This window comes from Homalodisca vitripennis, chromosome 3 (assembly GCF_021130785.1).
Source record: "Homalodisca vitripennis isolate AUS2020 chromosome 3, UT_GWSS_2.1, whole genome shotgun sequence".
NCBI lineage: Eukaryota > Metazoa > Arthropoda > Insecta > Hemiptera > Cicadellidae > Homalodisca > Homalodisca vitripennis.
In genome coordinates, this window is record NC_060209.1 from 57,847,553 (window position 1) to 57,865,689 (window position 18,137).

The following is an 18,137-nucleotide window of genomic DNA, read 5'->3' on the forward strand; positions in this document are numbered from 1 at the left end:
GGAGCAAGAATGCAACTGCAGTACTTCAATATCGAGGGTGGTATGTCATCGGGCCCCGGCCCCTTATTAACATCTAGAGAAGAGAGGATCTTTTCAACTTCGTCACAAGAGGCAGAGAACTCAGTGAAAGAACCGATAGTCAAGCAGTCCCCCATAGGAAGGTCTCCTAGTGGATGGCCTGAACACTGAAGAAAAGTGATCGCAAAGAGTTCACAGATGTCCTGAGATCCTTCAGCAGTCTTACCATTGAAAACACATCCAAGCATTAAACCTAGCAGAGTCCTTAGTATGATTTATGTGAGCCCAGAAAGCCTTTAACATTGGTCTCCATAGCTCCTTCCACCCGCTCAATATACAGCTGATAGCAGAGTGACGAAAGTTCCTTACACTGCCCTCTCACGCGACTAAATTCCGTGTAAATATTCATATCAGAAGTAGCCTTATACTGACTATGAAAGCTTCCTCTTCAACAGAACCAGTCTCCTCAATTCCGGGAGAACCAACAGGGAAAGGAAGATTTCCCTAAACCTTTCATTGGAGTCTGAGATTTTAATTAGGGAACTCAGGCTAGTACAAAAGTGTGTAAAGGAATACTCAATATCTTCACAATCATCCAAAATAGGGTACTGCCAGAGCTGCAAGTCTTGAAAGACCGCTTCCATGTTGCATCTTTTGAAATCATACTTATTAACTGTATTTCTTGTTTTCATATTGCCATTGCACACAACTTCAATGTCCAAAGGAGGATGATGGGACTCGACAGGCATCAACGGATCCAAAGCCAGCTCAACCGATACATTCTTCAATGAGGAGAATACAAGATCCAGCACAACTTCCCGGTCATTCTTAACCCCATTAAACTGTTGCAAGTGAAAGAGGTTAACAAAACCCAATACAGACCGAAAGGAAGAATCCCGCTCAGCATCCATGGAACATGTCCAGTCCCTGTTAGGCCAATTGAAATCTCCAACTATAAGAATAGGCCGCGTTGTGCCTGCAGAAAGTAATGCCTCCTCACAGGCAACACAGAAGTCCACATACTGACTGGCTGGCATGCTGGGTGGAAGATAAACAGCACTTAGAAACATAGAAAAACCAGTAAATCTAACCGATGCAAAAACACACTCAACAGGGCAAGCAACGATGCACTATCTCTTGGGAGCTTTCAAAGCTATCTAAATAAGCTTTCAAAGTTTTGAAAAGACCTTCGAAATTTTAGGTGTTGTGTGTTGTATTTAAACAGTTTTATTTATTAACATCAGTGACGAACATCTGTCTCAAAATGTCAAGTAAGGATTATAAAACGTTCGATATGTTGGTAAGTTTAGTGTAATTTCATTTTATACTCTGAAACTGGTGAAGTATAAATTAATGTCCTGATTCAGTCTTCAGTTACCGGCAGGTACTAAACCAATTAAGACTGCAGAGCTAACTGCAGGTTGACCGAGCGATGAGCGGGACATTGACATTGACACTCGGGCTGCTACTAATAGTGACAATCAGTTCACATTTCTTTTCTGCTTTGCCTTGCTAGTTTATTAAACTAAACTATATTATGGATAGTTTACGCTGCCTTTGGCCAATCTAATGTTTTGAGACTATTAAGTTGTTTTTCAATTTTCTTAACGGTAATGTGGTAATGTGTTATTTTTATTTGTATTTTTTCTATTAAACATATGGAACGGCTGATTGGAATACATACCCAGCCTACGGAATATGGGGCAGCTTGTAAGATGTTTTTGACACGATCCCTAAGCACTGATCCCTAAGGGAAAGGTGAAATAGAGCTAAACTCAATAGTCACGTTAAATCAACCATTTCTAACCAATAGTGATGTATCTTTTTGTTTTAAGTACACAAACGTGGAGACGTACTATAAATGCCTTCTATACTTCATTATATTCAGTATAGCTAATTAATAAAATTGTTAAAACTACTGAACAAAATATATAAGTATGCCACAGTCATTGTTACTCGTGTTGACAATGAATATTCCACTGTTATTTGCTGCTAATTTTTTTTATAATTGATGAACAAAACTTACCTAATGCGTTATTGCGATATAATGAATGTGATACGCTTTCTAGTTCTAGGACCAAAGACACTAGGGCATTATGGTTCAAGGGAATTACAATCGAGGATTGTATTGTTTACATGTATAATGCCTATTCTTGAGATCGACATCGTCCGAATAAAGCTTCCATAACTGATCGAACTTACAGATTACAATTTGCAGGAAAGCGGCGATGAATATCTACAAACGTCGTAGAATGTAGGTCACATCTCACCCTGAAGGTGAATTCAGATTGTTCCTGGAACATATATTCTCATGTCTAAAATATATAATTCTTCGTTATTTTTTTCTATTTTGTATGGGTGTGAGCTTTTTATTGTAAATTAAGAGTCTAGTTTTATATCATTTTATAACAGAAAGTTTTTATAATCATGGAGTTAATTGTTGTGTGTTTACGAAGCCTATCACTCGAGGGGTGGGAAAAAATTTAATTTTGATCTGTCTATCTATCTCTCTTCCTGTTTCAAACGATTTCTTTAGAGCAAACTGGCCTATAGACGTGAAAATTTGCTTCCCCGGGGTTGCCTACTGTTGAGTAGGTGCATATATGACTCCATGCGATTTGTCTGAGCTTTCAAAATATTCTTATTTGGTCTTCTATGTATCTAGGATACCAACGATAAAATAACAGAGTAAAAATAAATTTGTAAGCAAATTAATAGAGTAACAATTATATAAGAATTTAAAGTGTGTGCCTTTTTTTTATTTATAGAGTAAAAATAAATTGCATTTAAGTAGAAGTGGAAAATCAATGCTAAAAAGTTGGTGACAAAAGTATTTGATTTCAGAGCATTCTTGTGTTGTAGTACCATCCCTAGCTCCCTGGAACTTATATTATTTGAACACTACTATGAGAGCTAATTGAATGTACAGCAGTTTCAAAGTATTATATAGTGAGATATCTCGAGAAATATGTAATCTATATACTTTAAGTTTTGCATGAAACTGCCTTTCTAACTACAGAAGGATGAGTTCTATTATTGTATATGTCCAACCTTGGGATGTGGCAAAACATCATTGAAGTCTACCTATCACTCAGTAGGCAGACACAATTTCTATAATGTTTAATAGTGGGAAAACATCCAGGATTCAGACTCATTTTTGTTTTCTTGCGTTATTACGTAAACTGTTGTTATTTAAAATGTTATATGCAATTTTATTCTTAAACTGGTAATTTAGAATTACGTGCGCATTTCGATTGAAGAGCTACTTTCAAAGAAAGTCACTTCATTGGACTTGAAACCAATTTTCTGCAATTTCGAACACCAAACACATTAAACCATTAATTAAGTCTTGAGAGTCAAATGGCAATTACAAATTACCCAATCAGGCCTTATTGGCAATTAAAAGCCTGTGAACGTTGAAAGCAGATGGCGCCACAGTCAATCGGAATTAATTAGTGTTGACTTTAAAATGTGACGTTCGTTCATAAAATTTAGTCTAATAAATAATTCGTTGTTATCACTATCCATATCAATTATTTTTTTTCCTATTCATTTTCATTGTTACGTATATTATAATAGTAGTTACCCGCGATTTCACATCGAATAGCAGGTACAACAAAGGCACATCCTTTTTGAAAATAAGTGATTATCACTTTTAATCTTCTGGTTCATTCTAAAATAACTGGACATTATGTTTTAAAAACAATATTTTGGAGCTCTGAATTCAGTGAGTAAAAGAGTTTTTATGAGTACCAATGAAATACACTTAATCCTATCCAGCTTTCCAATGGTATAGAATGAGTAGCTAGCTTCTAGAACTCCACTATAACTTATTTTAAATCAGAGTGGATGAATACTTAGTCCACAGTAATCTTAGTGAAAGCACTAATGATTTAATGCAATTTAATCCCATGATAATTTTGATTTGTAAGTAGACATGTTTACAGTTTAAAATATTTAATTTTATTGTTGGAGTATTTTAAACTTAAATAAAATAATTATTGCTACTGGCTCATATTTCAAATTAACTACGTTAAGAAGCATTTATGGATCAGAATATTTATATTTCGCACGCCATAGTAGAGTGTGCCTTGTTAGTACGATAATTACTCACTCTGAAAAGCCAACTTTAATCAAAAAGTATCTACTTTTGGTCCTTGTAGTCTTCATCCCGTCTCAAATATCCTCGGAGCGTTAAACAACAAACAAGCAAGCAAGCAACAAGCCCCGATCAACAAAATATATACTTATAGGTCTAAAAGTCTACCTAGGTCAAAAGCATGTACTTTATACCGTTAGTATGTGATAATAATACAAGAAAGAATAATACGTATTTGTAATGAGAAGTTGAATAAGAGTAACATAGTTCTTCTAGTGGTTCTAACCCTTTTTAAACTCCTATCGATGGTTGAACTATAGAACTTGTTTATTCTTAAATGATATTCTTAAATGATATTTATTCTTAAAAGGTACGAGTGAGTTTTGTAACCGTATTCAACAAGTCTTGAGTAGCTGATCTATAAGAACAATCATTTATTTTGTTTGTTTATAGTATAAACTCCTATGCCTAGATGATCATCATGAAAAGTCGTTATTTTGCCTGCTGAGAGCATAAGGCCTTGTATTTAAAATATTATAGGTCCAGATCATCAGAAAGTTGAATAAAAAAATACAGTTCTTCTAGGGATGTATATACTTCATCCCCTATGTAAGATGATCCACACGAAACGTGTTTTATTAGTCTTTTGATAGCATAAGAGACGTTTGTACCAAATTTCATCTTTCTAATGCTATAATACTGAAAATTGATAAACAAAATAAAGTCCCTCTAGGGCTTGCAGCTCCATTTCAAGTCATATCGATGATGATCTTTGTGGGAATGCTCTAGTTTTTCTATTTCTCGAGGCACTTATATATATATATATATATATATATATATATATATATATATATATTTGTATATATGTATATACTCGTATATGTATGTATGTATATACAGATTGCAATCGTAAAATGTTTCTATAAATATACTTAAATTTGTTACATTTTTTAAATAAGTAATGTTTATTATACAATTATTCAATCGACTATTACATAAATAAAAAATACCCAAATGTTTGGGACGTTTCCGTTTTTGTACAAACATTATTTGTGCCACATTTGGATGAAAAATACATAAAAATCTTGGTAATTACATGTCTCTGAGATACGTACTTGTCTGTGCATGCAGGTATGTACGTCTGTATGTAAGTTTTTATAAAATATAACCATATTTTTAATTTTACAATCAGTATAAATTCGGGCTGTTGTTATTCGATTATATATTACAGTTAACTTCCTAAGGAAAATCAAACCAGGCATCATCTCTGAAGTTATAAATGAACTCCTTCTTACATCGTTTGTATTCAAATAATAACCCATGATTACAGACCAATTTGCTGAACGATTCGACCAGTTGGGTCTTCGCTTTGCTATAACGTATAATCACTGTCAGACGGACTGGATTCGTGAATCAACAAGAAAATCACTTCCTCTGTACCATATTCATGATGCAGGCGGAAGATGCTGGGGAGTTTAACGTTGAAGAGAATCACTGAGTGAATCATGTTGCATAATATATACGCGTGTCTATCTTTAGATAACATTCTAAGAAGGCTAGATATGTTCAAGAATATACAAATAACGACGCGGATAAGTGATTTAAATGGAAGTTGTCAGAATATCGTAAATGACAATCGCATAAGAAAGAATTAATGTTAGATAAACATACATTATATGGTAAATACTAAATGTGTACCGAGCTATTGTTATGTTAAACATATAATAAGTTGTGGACACTTGCAGGACAAGATTACTTTAGCATTTAAAGTTGAGGAATCAAAATCTATAAATGAGTAGTTAAAAATATAATTATGAATACAAAGCAAATGGCATTTACATAGTGAGTAATAAAATCAGTCTGTTTTGCTTTCAGACGCGATGTATGCCCATATTTCCTCATTTACAACTAAACTGGCTCATCTCCTCATTCTGACTCGTTAGATATAGGCGTCACTCATAATAAAGAAAAAAAATGACGGCTTGAAATAAGGCAAGGAAATTTACCAATTTTTTATTGGTAGAAGTAAGAATCATAAACAACATATTGTCATTCTTATACATTATTATTATTAACCATAACTAATCCTGGACTAATCGCCAGTACAGAGGTAATACAATATGATTCTATAATTTGTTATCCCCCTTCCCCTTCTAGAAACTCACCCAATTGTTTTACAAGTACAGTATAGGTTCCCAGATATACAGTGAAGTGAGTAAACGACACTTGTTTGCACTTCTTATTATCAGACTCTGCATACTATAGAATCGTTCATGTGTATTTCTAATGTAGCCTCATATGTAAATCACTGTAATATTCATATTTGTACTGTATGTTTAAACGTGTTTTCTATAATTTTCTACCAAGCATCCTTTTCTCTGATTTGCAAAAGGCCGAGTTAGTTGAAAATATTGTGTTAGACCTTAAACTATACTGTTTTACAGCAATATTTATATATATATATATATATATATATCTTCTAAAACAGGAGTATTTTGAAATTGTTTATTCATTAAAAACAAATCATTAAACTGCTAAGTTAATAAATTCCTCCAAAATAACAAACCTGCAGGTGTAATATTTTACAAACCATCAGCATACTTATTTTAACTTCAGATTAACTTTTAGGTAAATTCATTCTTTAAATTTCTTGATATTTTATAGCTACTTTGTTTAACGGTAATAAGCCTATGGACAGAAAAGTTATCATATGTACACTGGGCCCTGTTAAAGTTCATTCAATTAAAACAATTAATTATATCAACAGGCCAAATTCCTAAAGAGTATTTCTTCAAAAATTATTAATCAAATAAAACATATTTGAGGTTTAGCCAGGAGAATTAATATTTGATTCTACTATTTAAAGTGTTAACATATTATTAAAGCAATCTGTGTTTATATTTTATAGATATATAAAATATCACTTAAAATGTTCTATGGTCAGAAATCAGGTACATATTTGATCCTGTCTGGATTCAGTGTTGTTGCGAGGGTTACATCAATCTTATGTTCTGAATTGGAATTTACAAAATATAGCGTGATCATGTTACAGCAACAGCAGATTGTGGGCGTCGAAGAGAGGAGTCTGGCTGTGTTCCAAGATCTCCAAGGGAATCACAATGGTCACAATTTACTGGGCCAATACTAATCCCAAGAATGCTCCAGTTTTCAATAATTAAGCACTTTGGCCCCGGTTCAGACAATCGCGCTTCCCAATTTATGGAACCATACTTCTATTTGTTACTTGGAGATATCACCAACTACGATAAACCGTATGTTACTTAAATGAACGTGATTTGTCAAATTTAAAATAATATTAGAAAAATAATGACTATTTTTTTCACCTAATGTTTATTTCTGCCTAAGATTTTGTCCTTTCTATTGAAATATTGAGCCAAAACTTAAGATGCTGATTACAAAAACAAGTCAGCAGTTGAATAAAAAAAACTTAAGATGCTGATTACAAAAACAAGTCAGCAGTTGAATAAAAATTCATTTAAAATTGTGTTGATTTAAGTATATAACATACTTACTCTTCAGTTTTTTTCTAACGTGTACTTGAATGAAAGTCCTGAAATGAGTTGAATATAATATTAACTAAGGTTTTTGCAGTTAATTGGTTTTAAATCAGTTAGTCTTAATTCCGTTTTTTCTTATAGTCTATGAAGTGTAATTTAGGTTAACCGCATTCCAGACCTTGGGTGAGCGTGGGCGGCGGCGTTGTATTGCCTCCATAGCGGACAACATCCTACCTCGGAGACGGACTCCCAGTGGGCAGATGTTTTCCTATTTTAATTTATATATATAGAAGTTTTATATATTGAGTCTCTATTGCAGATCTCGAATGTAGTATTACTTATTCTATTGTATTATTGAACATTCGTAAATGTCCAGAAAAATCATGTTTCCTATACATGAATATTTACTATTTACAGTAGTAACTTGCTTAGTACACACTGATACCATGTTTGCAGTTTAAAGACTAGATCTTTATTTTAAAATCGCTAAAATATTTGTACTAAATTTTAGGTGATTTGTTCTAAAAATATATGAACTATATACGAGACATTCATAACGTTTTTGTTATCTTTCCTTATTTTCCGACATTCATAATGTTTTTGTTATCTTTCCTTATTTTCCATCTTCACAGGATGAGAATTATGGATAAGGTCCTGTAATATAGAGATTCGGTGACATCGCACAAACGTAGAATTAAAAATAGATGCCACAACCACCAGTTGAAATCGCCATGCCTATTTGTTAAAACACCGGTTTTACAAACATTAGAAACTATCGAAACTCAGAATCACGAAAGAATTTCTTTAAAATATTATACTATTTTTTATGACTTTTTAAAACTGCATATGTTGCTGATATATGCCACCACGATAAAATCCCACATACCCATATGTAAAGTCAAGTAATTATAAATCAATCAAATCAATAATAATATGTTGGTCAATAATTGATCAAACCTCATTCAAATATATATATATATACATTTATATATATATGTATATATATATATATATATATATATTTATATATATATCAATATATAAAGCTATTGCCATTTATACAAATTTAATGAATGTAAATAAAAGTCATTTGACAGGTATTTGGTCTTCCGATCATATGTTAGTTTGGTTATTTAAACACATATGTGAAAGAAACGGCCAAATACAAAATAATTGAATCGTAAAAAGTGAGGGCTCTGTGGTGTAATGGTAGCTCATTCACTCGGCAAGTGAGAGATCCGGGTTCGACTCCCGGCGGAGCAAGTACTTTTTGCGATTCAATGTTTATTGAAATAAATTAAATTCGGCTATTGCCATTTATACAAATTTAATGAATGTAAATAAAAGTCATTTGACAGGTATTTGGTCTTCCGATCATATGTTAGTTTGGTTATTTAAACACATATGTGAAAGAAACGGCCAAATACAAAATAATTGAATCGTAAAAAGTGAGGGCTCTGTGGTGTAATGGTAGCTCATTCACTCGGCAAGTGAGAGATCCGGGTTCGACTCCCGGCGGAGCAAGTACTTTTTGCGATTCAATGTTTATTGAAATAAATTAAATTCGGCTATTGCCATTTATACAAATTTAATGAATGTAAATAAAAGTCATTTGACAGGTATTTGGTCTTCCGATCATATGTTAGTTTGGTTATTTAAACACATATGTGAAAGAAAACGGCCAAATACAAAATAATTGAATCGTAAAAAGTGAGGGCTCTGTGGTGTAATGGTAGCACATTCACCCGGCAAGTGAGAGATCCGGGTTCGACTCCCGGCGGAGCAAGTACTTTTTTGCGATTCAATGTTTATTGAAATAAATTAAATTCGGCTATTGCCATTTATACAAATTTAATGAATGTAAATAAAAGTCATTTGACAGGTATTTGGTCTTCCGATCATATGTTAGTTTGGTTATTTAAACACATATGTGAAAGAAACGGCCAAATACAAAATAATTGAATCGTAAAAAGTGAGGGCTCTGTGGTGTAATGGTAGCACATTCACCCGGCAAGTGAGAGATCCGGGTTCGAGTCCCGGCGGAGCAAGTACTTTTTGCGATTCAATGTTTATTGAAATAAATTAAATTCGGCTATTGCCATTTATACAAATTTAATGAATGTAAATAAAAGTCATTTGACAGGTATTTGGTCTTCCGATCATATGTTAGTTTGGTTATTTAAACACATATGTGAAAGAAACGGCCAAATACAAAATAATTGAATCGTAAAAAGTGAGGGCTCTGTGGTGTAATGGTAGCACATTCACCCGGCAAGTGAGAGATCCGGGTTCGAGTCCCGGCGGAGCAAGTACTTTTTGCGATTCAATGTTTATTGAAATAAATTAAATTCGGCTATTGCCATTTTATACAAATTTAATGAATGTAAATAAAAGTCATTTGACAGGTATTTGGTCTTCCGATCATATGTTAGTTTGGTTATTTAAACACATATGTGAAAGAAACGGCCAAATACAAAATAATTGAATCGTAAAAAGTGAGGGCTCTGTGGTGTAATGGTAGCACATTCACCCGGCAAGTGAGAGATCCGGGTTCGACTCCCGGCGGAGCAAGTACTTTTTGCGATTCAATGTTTATTGAAATAAATTATATATATATATATATATATAATATATATATATATATATATAGGTATATTTAAATATATACAGTATATATTATATACTATTGTAAAATACTATGGGGTTTAATAAAAATAAGCGTGATTTCCATAATTAAGTGAAATACATTAACCTCTAACGCGCGTCGCTTTGCCGCAGATTTACAGTAGGTCTAATGACTGCAGGCTGTTACACGAAGGATACACTTGCAGCAAGGAGAAATACGCGTATAATTGCTCGTGATTTCAGTTGAAACGTTTTAACCACTGCACGGTTCAGTTTATATGGCGTAACTGCGGTCTCATTCTGAGTTGAGCACCACGGACTTAAACAGCTTTACTGTGTTTTGAGTACTATCAGCTATAAACTCACAATAGTTGTCAGTAGTTTATTTATTAGATCATACATACAAGGCTGACTTGTACTATAAATAAGTTGGTTCGTATGGACAATAAGTACCGTAATTCTTATTGATTTAGAGAGCCTAGACAAAATTATTGAATTAACAAATTTGATTATTTTAATCCCGATTCATTTTTACATATAAACAAGAGTTTCGATTTAATTTATATACTAACCTTATTCAATTACATAAAACTTTTAAACTGTAATCAGTTAAATTTTCAAGATAAAACAAATTGTAACTAGTTGATGTATTGAAATAATATTAAATTTATGTTTCCGTAGATACTGAAAATGAAATTAAAACTTTTTTAAACTTCAGATATTTCATAAAATAAGGAAATCACATACAAACAGTTCGATTCAACCCTAAACTGAAATGAACATCTTTATAATTAATTAATATCTTAAAACAACAAAAACAACGTAGTATGAGATACTGGCATATAATCATACAAAACTCTGTGACTACAGGTATATAATGTGTTCATTATTTTGTCCACATGTTGTATTCTTTATATTGAAGGACTAACAGGATTAAAGAAGTTTGCCTTCCTTAAGAGTTAGTACTATGAGAATAATTTTTACATGATTAAAATTGATTGACTGTTTGATACCTGAAGAAGAAGATAAATTCCAGTCTTCGAAACGTCGTTTTGCTTTAATTGTAACTCTTAACGATGGATAAGTGTGTAAATCTGTAATCCCGTCAACTCCTCCATCGTTAATTAATCTTGATTAAAGAAACTTGTTTTGTTTGATGTCTAAATATATTATCATTAATGTTTATTATCATTAATTTATTATCATTAATGCAAGATAGTAAAAGGCTTAATTACTATTAAAAGTATATAAGTTGTGCTACTTTTTATTATGGTTTCAAATTAACAACTTTATATTAAATTATATTTCCTTAATAATAATAGGATGACTATTTAGTTATCACATAAGGTTTCAAGATGATGGGTATTCAAAATTTTTTGAAACAGCATATTATATATTAATAATAACGTCTTAGTATGAATCAATCTTATTGAATATTTAAAGACTATATCTGAAATCTGACATTTAAAAGATATCTACTTACTTCGCACAATATCTACCTTTTTTCCGACCCTACAGGAAGGGACATTTAGTTCGCACAATTTACACACTTTAAAGACAAATATATGTTTCACAGGAATTAAAACATTTTTCAATCAATCTATTGATTATTTTACGGAATTTTTCTCTACTTCCAGCATGAGTTTATTATTTGCTATAATTAAAAAAACCAATAAATTACTATAACATTATTAAATCTAAAAATAATTGAGATTCTCTCATTTTAATTAAAGTATTCTTTCCTTCAAGAGCAAACCAAAGACATTAAATGTTGCGAGCGTTTCGTGTTTATATCCATACTTAAGAGGAAGAATAAAAGCACTATTAAAAAATCCTCAAGGAGATAATTCTGCAATTTATCTAGAGTCTGCCGTAAGGAATCCTGTCCTCTCTCTCTTCACCGATAATAGAAGATTCAATCACCTGAGAGGTCTGGCTACTTACTGGAAATCTTCACGAGTAAAAATGGCTTCCCTTAACACCAAACTCAATACCCTAAAAGTTTCCACTCAGATCAGTACAATGAGACCGGATACTGGCGATTTTGACCAGCAAATATGGCTTCCATCTCACCAAGATCACTGCTCTATAAATAGCCATCACGATCACTCCATTAATTCAGGCTGCCGGGTTTTTACAAGTAAATATGTTTCTTTTCCCAACAAGATCACACCCTATAAATAGCCATCATGATCACTAAACTACGTCAGACTACCGGCAATGTTGACAGTAAATACGTCTTCCCTTCCCACCAAGATCACTGCCCTATTCCAATAAGATCACTCAACACTATAGTAAGTACGGTTACCGGCAATTTTGACCTATTAATATGGCTTCCCACCTTACCAAGATTCCTAAATAGCCATCAGGATCATTACAATAAGACCGGCTATCTGCAATCTTGATCGGTATATTTGGCTTCCTTCCCACTAAGATTACTACCCTATAAATAGGTACCAGGATCAATACAATAAAATAAGCTACCATCAACCTTGATCAGTAAATATGATTTCCCATGCCGCCAAGATTAGTGCTCTATAAATAGGCCCCAGGATCACCACAATAACATAGGCTACCGGCTAAATTTATCAGTAAATATGGATTCCCTTACCACCAAGATCATTGCTCTATAAATAGGTTTCAGGGTCAGCAAAATCTGAATTATAGGGTAGTAATCATACGTACTATGTTTTTATAAAGTATAAGTACGTCACACAATATGTCACGTAACAGGCTTCGTTGAAGTTGCTTCCGAAAATGGAAGTCTATAGCTCATTCCATTCTTGTGATATCCTGCTGACCGGTAGACAAAAAGACAATTAATTATACAGAAAAGAAATTTGTATAGTTCATGGAAAATAAATTGTGACAACGTACTGAGTGATAGTTTTCTATGTAGCTCGGTCCAGTTTCCAAGATGGACATGCACTGTCATAGAACTCATTCTTGTCTATAATGTTTGTAATTAGGATGATTGACGCATGAATATCGAATTAATTTATTTAAACAATGTTTAGGTTTACTAGTGTAATCTTTTACCTCACAAAACTCTAACTTTTCCAGAAATGTTGTAGTCTAGAATCCCATTGTAATACTGGCTACTTACGCAAGGTTGGCCTTGGAATCCAGAAATAGAATTTTATTTCTGCATCAAATTACATTCAATTTAATATTTAAACAGCGTTTAGTAGCGATGTTCCGTTTACAATATTATATAATACACATTATAATAATGCTAATTTCCATTAACTGATCTGTAACCTCAAATTCTAATAAATCTTAACTTGTTAGCAATTTTTGTACTTATATATAATTAATTAATATTATTATTAATTTAAATCTTAGAAACAGCCTTTAAATGGGACAAGACATTCGGAATAAGCTGTATAAAATAGCAGAAGTAAAACTCATTTACATAACGTCGGTCGGCATCAACACTTACTCTACTTTAAACTTCAAAGAACAACTCGACATTCAGCAAGCTCGAAGGGAACATAGGCTACCTGAATATTAACATTGCATTGCGTCACTATTATTTCAAAGTTGTACGATGCTGACAAGGCTTCCTTACTTACATTCTACGTACCTGTACGAGGTTTTAAAATCGTTTGTTAAAATGTAATTTCACCAAGGACACAGAGTACAGATTTTATACAAACGGGATTATACAGTTTAGCTTACTACTGTAATATGACAATAATAGATTAGAATATTGTATTGGAATGTAATATTTAATATCAGTTGGAGGTTTTGTATTGAAACTAAACGTTTACGCGATCTAATGTAATTGTAAATCTTAATAAAGTGACTCGTCTATATGAATAGTTATATTTTACATTTTAAAACATGTAACATATCACATTTCTTCATGACAGAGATGGTTAAAATCTACAGTATACTTAAACGAATTTAAGTACCAGATATTTTATAATATTTAAAATTTCGAACTACCTGTCAGTTTAATTTAATGAATTAGCTATTCCTTTTTATTAAATTTATAAATAATTTTAAAATTGTATTTGTACTAAATTATTTAAGTTATTAAATTTTAATATATATTGTTCAATCTTTATTTAAAAAATATGGTTTATAAATGTTTAAATGTAATACATTTTTTATAATAAAGTTTAAAATGTTTATATGAAATATTATTAAACATAATAGTTTTTTTTATGATTAAATTTAATATTATTTACAGACAAATTTTAAAATCAACTTTACATATATGTATAGGCTAAATATAAATACTTTATCTTAATTAATGTTACAAGTTCTTTTCATTTCAAGGCTAAAGTTACATTAGATAAACTTCTACCAGATTTATAGGTCAGTTTAAATGCAAATTATATCACGTTTTAATGTCTGAAAAATACTTCTTGGGATTACATTTACAATAAAAGTAAATAAATTTTTAAGAAAATATTTGTGTTTACACCGAAATGTTTGGTTTGTATAAGGTCATTTTTACGTATTGATAATCATAACTATATGTACGAAATAGCGTTTTTTTTTTATTATTTAAATAATTTTTGGAACTAGAAATTAAAATGAGATGACTGATTACAATTTCTAACTAAATAATTTAAGAAAATACAAATTGTTATAACATACGGTTGACAAAAAAGGGATTGCTTTGATGATTGATTGGATGTAATCATTAGTCTCATGGCTTCAACTGAAGGATTTAGGGTAGTTTTAGACAACTACTGATAGTCTATTAGCTAATTGTGCTGCACAGTATGTTTGAAAAATAACTTCATAATATTACATTATATATTTTAAAGCATATGTATTGTACTCTTTTGGAAACTTACATTGTATAAACACATCACCACGATGTAAGTTCTTGTACCTTTATTACATTAAGACTTTATTATTAAGAATTTAGAGTATGAGATGGGCACGAGGATGTTGGAATTGCGAACAGATTATTTTTAAACAGTGCTTCTTATACTACAACGACGTACAACGTACTATAGTCGATGCTGAGATGCTGCTTTTCCAAAATTAAATCTTACTAAATTAAGTACTTTTTTACATTAAGTTAATATTAAAATAGCCCATTTTATAGTTGATATATTTATACTAAATAGGTTCCCTGTTATATTTTCTTAATTATCTAAAATTCCCATTCTAATAGAGCCTCGCTACAATTTGAAAATTTCCTCACTGACGCAGAAATACAAGAGAACATTTTGGCCTGAAAATAAACCAAATCATAAACTGCCAAATTGAATTAGTTAATTGAATTTACGTTATATCTTACATGCCTATGGCTTGTGTTTTATAAATTATCACATACCTTGTAAATGGATTAAAATAATAATTATATTTAAATCAATAAGACCAAGCTTCCTCCTTCAGCAGCTTGGGTCAGAACGGATCATTATCCTAGACGAAACTCTTATTTGAATAATCTTCGGAATTACCGTTAATTAATTGATTCCTTATTATACGGATATACGATTTCCTATCGTACATCTTACTGGTTGTAAAGAATGATTTATCCTGTGCAAAGTTGCAAGAGTTTCAAGTTCTTTTTTACAAAACAAGTAATGTGTAATTAATAATTACATTGCATATGCCGACAGTAAAAAATAAATATAGAATGGAAATGTATCAAATTAATTTCGTGCAATCGAATATGTTTTATTATTTACTTCAGTATTTTGGGCCACACATTTACGTTCATTTTATTGAGACATCTTATACGTGTGGAGCAAACTATATAAAAGTGTTGACCATTGAGAAGGGCTGTGAATTGTCTGTAACTGCGTATAAGCGTTATCATCGGGGAGGGGGGCTGCTCGATTCAACATGTACGTTGAGAGGATTTAAAAACAAAAATATTTGTAGTTACAAATCATAAAATTAACATAAACTACTACTTATTTTTTTATTTTTGTTTATGAAAATGCGCTGAAAATTATTTATCTCTTAAAATTAGTATTATGCTGGAGAAATTTAAGAACACCTGTGTAATACTAGATACTACATTAAATAAATTAAAGAAAACAATTCCAAAAATATAAGTAACTTAGAGTTTTAATGTTTCTTAAACCGATCTTTATTGGCGGGGAACACTTTTAATAATTATTGATAAACTGAGTAAAATTTCAAAATGTAAGTCTAACTTACAATGGTTACAATTAAATTTCCATAACAAATCGTTCTTTTTCACTTTGTATTAAAATTCCCCATTTTTAATTGTTTTAATTTTGTTACTGTGTGTGAAAAGTTTCAATTTGGAAAAAGGTGTTATACACATTTTTTTATAAACATGTTTGAACAACTTATTTACTGCTAATTATCTTTGAAAAATAAACCGATACTACATAATATCGATGGCCAATCTGACGAAGTGACTTCATCACTTGCGGTGGTAACTTACACAAAAATATCGTATTCTGCGGTTTTCTTGTTGTCACCAGTGTAAAAATGTTAGAATATTATATTTTTTACCTTTTTTACCCCACAATCTATAAGTTTCTTCCTTGGATGAAGTGTAATGTATTACATTGGTTTTACATACGAAGTTTCAAGTCTGTAGGACATTTCTTTCAAGAGCAATCAGACAGAAGAACAGACATACCGACGGTTGACACGATGTTAAGAAGGATCTATTGGGTTTTAAGAAGATTTTTGCTTCGTAAGTATATATGATGCACTAAGTCGTATACTATATGTATGAATCTAATTATAGCATGATCCAACGGAGGCTCAAAATAAAATTATATGAACATAAAATATACATCGCAGTGTAGAAATTATAAAGGTTGATCTATCAGTAAAGTGTAAACTCGTATCAGTAGCGAAAAAAATGACCGGGAATCCAATTTCATTACAGAATAACAATACTTGTTTTGAAACGAAACACGGAGCTAAATTACCAAACCGGCAACAGTTCACAAATATTTACGTTACTGAGGCTGCTTTCATACGAATAAATCCAATAATCGAAATTTCTTGTTTTGTTTGTTGTGTTATATTTACTAAATTATTATTGTGTGAATTTTGTTACTTTAGAAAATACCTATGAATGGTTTTCGTATGAAATGTTATCACACTGTGAACTTGGTGGATGCAAACCTTCTATTGGACATGTTCGACAAATCTTCCGTTCCAGTTCTGTACGTTTTTGTATCAGATAGTACGAGGCTATGTTTTTGGAACGGACAATAGTCGGACGGTGGCCGTGTCTCCTGGTGGTTTGTTTGGATGTCGGACGTCACTAACAATGTGTGTTCAGATATTCAAGCACGATTGTGAATACATTATACAGAAGGTCGACGCTACGCGGAGGCACACAGTACGGGGTCCAAGCCGATGTCACCTCCGTGGCTCCAGACTTACAAAATATACCTGTATAGGTTGGTTTCGTTATTTGTAGCCTGCTAGATAGTCTGCGCTTGTTTTTTTTAATTGTAACAAGTATTTAAAATCATTCTTTACAGGATAAATAGCTTGTGAAAAGTTTTTCCGTATTTACAATTCTAAATGCATTGCAGCCTTGTAACTTCAGATTGAACATTAAATTTTCATGTGTTTCTGTTCAAATTGCTTCGAAACATTGTTAACATTATTAAAATATTGCAGTATTTCGACATAATTAATGCGTTATAAGGTCAACAGGTGTTATATTTTTACACAGAAGACGGAAAATTTCAAGCTAAAATCTGAGATCTGAGTTATTTCAAGTTTTTATGTTGTCAATTAAAATTTGTTTACCAAGTTATGACGCGGGTGGACCGAACAAATCGGATGATATTCGTGATCGGAGCCGCGTAAGGCTTACAACTAATAGTCTAAGGCCCCCCATCCACTTACAGTTCTAACTGCAGTCCTGGACTGAGACAGTCCGGGACTGCAGTTAGAAC